The following is a 3,467-nucleotide window of genomic DNA, read 5'->3' as shown; positions in this document are numbered from 1 at the left end:
CCCATAAGAAGTAATGTAAAAATGATTAATCCGTTCTCGTGTAAAAAAAATGGCTGGCTTTAAACACCTCGCTTTCCTGGCTAGTTCCTGCTTGATTTTTCGTGAGATCAGCGTGTATCTTTTTAGCTTTCTCGCAAATAATTTCTTCCGATATGCTGTCTCCAGCACTATTTTTCAGTTATCCAAAGCAAAAGCAATTTCTCGACATGATCTGATGTCTTCGATATCTGTTTAAAAATTGATTTAACCCTTTTCGCAACATTAGCAGATTTAATAATGTCTTTATTTTTCGCGATTGTCCATATCGTCGTTCTCGGAATACGGTAGGCAACAGTTAAAATCTCGAACACGCGTGCCACCTTCGTATTTCTCAACAATGTCTTTCATCAGTTCCATTGTAATTCTAGTCATTTTTTTAGTTTTCTGTCGCTTTTCATTTGCCTTTTTGCGATTCGTGATTAATAAAAATAATAAAATTTTACTTACGAATTAAAATCAGAAGAAATTTAACAAAGTCATAAACAGTTGCACCGCGAACGTCTAGTCTGGTGTAGTACACCGATAGTGCTACTTGTTCATTGATGGCGCGTATAATTGAATTATGTCGTATACCGAACAAAAGTCGTATACCGAGCAAATTTTGTTTTATCAAAAACAGGACGTATTCCGAATTGGACGTATTCTAAAGCAGACGTATACCGAGGTACCACTGTATATTGAACCTGTAGTACAGTAAACTTGAAACAGTAGGACATTTTAAATAATGGAAGCTTCTGATATACGTGAATTATGCCATTGACAGATGAACAGAATTACAAATTATAAAACACCACAGTTCTTAATTTCAAAGTTTTATTAGACTATTACAAAATGAAATATATCACTTGGAAAATGAGAAGAAACAAGATTTATAATAGGATTGATGGGTTAAAGCAATGCAACACGGTCTGCCAAAGGGGAGATGCTTCCTATGAGGAAAATGACTTCCATCTAGGAGTTACACATGAAGAAAATCTAGAAACTTACATGATCAGCCCATTGCTCAGATGCAAACCCTGGATCCTATGTTTATTGGTTTTATCCACTTAGCCACTAGTGAACTATTAGGTTGTTCGGAAAGTAAGTTCATTTTTTTTACCACTAGATGGATTAGTTTTTTCCCACCATTTTCATTCTAAACCATTATGAGATCTGAAAGGCCCCTGGGTCTAAAACAGTAATTTTATTAATACTGTAATGTTAAATATTGTCATAAAATATTATTTCATTTTGGTGAGAAATTAACGTTTTCCAACGTGGGAAAGATAGATAACAGATGCTACTTCCTTTGAGGGAAGTTCGTACATCCTCTGTTTTTCCCTTATCCACTAAAAATCTCGCTTAGATGGGAACTATCTACCCCTCTTTGATTCCCTTTTCATCTGTTCACATGAAAGAGTTTCTGGCAGATGATTGGTCGTAAATCATGAGATATAGGGGAAATTTATCAGAATTCGGGGAGTTCATCGACAGACCTGGAAGTGTCTGGACTCCACACATTTTCCTCCCGATGACCAACGCCCTTAGACGAATCACATAGAATAATTCCAGAGTTAGCACTTAGAAGTTATACTTTGATTTTGTGCACATATCGATCTCCCATGGAAAGAAGTAAGTGAACTTTATCTCCGAAGTGTCCCTTGCCTACAGAGAAGAAGACGAACGACAACTAAACCAGGTTGTATGTTTTAAAACGATATTGTAATCTCTCTCTCGATCGCGCATCGGTTATAATAGGGTCGTATATCTCTCGTTGTATGTCTTAATTGTAGCAGTTATATCATTCCTTCATTTAATATTTTGTATTAGTTTTTATTTTCTTATGCCTTATTAAATTTATTGTTGTTTGTTTATCCAATGAAATGACTCTTAATTTGTGTCTGAATCAGATCTCATACGCGTGTTTGCCCGCGGAATTAAATTGACAAACTGGTGTCACGAATCCTGACGTTTGATAAAGACTTTGCCGTCTATATCCTCTCTAATATTAAAAAGCCCTCCCAGTCAAAATCCTGATTAGGATTGGATCTCTCGATCCGAAACTCAGAGAACAGATTTCGGATAATCTGTGCCGATTAAGTGGTACGAACAATCTTAAACGGAGTTTGTACCCCTGGCTGATCTCACACCATATTATCATTATATATTTTGACAGCTAGCATTTTAAGGCTTACTTCTAAAAAATTTTGTTTGATTTTGTGCAATTGTTTATTTTTTGTGTCCCATCAAACATGGAAGATCGAAAGCATCATTTTCAGCATATTTTGCTTTTTTATTACCAAAAAATCAAAATGCTGTTCAAGCAAGGAAAAAATTGCACTACATTTATGGAGATGATGTGTTGACAGAACGAAAGTGCCAAAACTGATTTACAAAATTTTGTTCTGTCAATTTCAATATTGAAGATGCACCACGTTCTGGACGGCCAGTTGAAGCCAATGAAAACAAAATAAAGGTAATGATTGAAGCAAACTGCAGAATAACAACATGTGAAATCACTAAGAGATTAAATTTGTCAAATTGAACTGTTTATGATTACTTGAAACAAGTTGGTTTTGTTTCAAAGCTCAATATATGGGTTCCATGTGTTCTTAAAGAGAGATGCTGTTTTTGGTGGGATTTTTAAGGAAATTTTTTTGGAGCTTTTACCAGACAATTTAACAATTGATTCAAAAGTGTACTGCCATTAAGTAAACAAATTGAGTAATATCATCAAACAGAAAAGGCAGCCAGAATTGATCAACAAAACAGGTGTAGTGTTTTACCACGATAATGNCTATAAAAAAAATTTTAATTTAAGAATTTGAATTTTAACAAAAATAGTTGTATATAAAATGTTTAAAAAAACTGAATTTTAAATCATTAAATTTTCAATTATTATTTCAAATAGGATTTTGAAATATGGAAATTCTCAAATATGTATAATCATCAAAATTGAAATTTATTTTCAACTAAACAGCAATGTATTATCTTAGATGTAAATATTTATGTACCACAAAAGGAAAAAATAATTTAAGCCTTTTTTCCTGCAGTTGAAAATTTATTAAATCCTACTTAGACATAAGGTAAATGCACTGGTAGTGGACACTTTAAGGAAAATTTTTCGACTTTTTTGAAACTGGACCCCTATTTGGAAGCCTTATGGCTTAAAAGTTATATTGTCTGTTAGACAAAATCTTTCTTCACTCACTGTAAGGATTTTAATTATGTCAGTCTCGTCGAATACATTTTAATTTAATTTATTTTGTAAGGTTGAAAATGTTTCAGTAGTGGACATTGAAAAAATTGAGATATTTAGTAATGGACAGGCATTTGCACCAGTAGTGGACAAGGAATATAGAAATGATTATATTCAAGATGAAATCGTTTTTATTTTTCACAACTTGCAGAATTTGACAGTCTTTACTATAAAGAACAAGAACACTGTG

General features: G+C 33.3%; 1 protein-coding gene across 6 annotated transcripts in view; it reads left to right on the top strand.

The window, feature by feature from the left end:
• Positions 1 to 3,467, top strand: part of LOC111625054 (serine/arginine-rich splicing factor 4-like) — a 56,014-nt gene that overhangs the window by 42,699 nt on the left and 9,848 nt on the right. The gene's annotated exons all lie outside the window — the stretch shown is intronic.

This window comes from Centruroides sculpturatus, unplaced genomic scaffold (genome assembly GCF_000671375.1).
Source record: "Centruroides sculpturatus isolate CEXI.00-Female unplaced genomic scaffold, Cexi_2.0 scaffold40, whole genome shotgun sequence".
NCBI classification, from domain to species: Eukaryota; Metazoa; Arthropoda; class Arachnida; order Scorpiones; family Buthidae; genus Centruroides; species Centruroides sculpturatus.
Note: the sequence above shows the minus strand (reverse complement) of the source record. Positions and strands in the feature narration are given on the sequence as shown.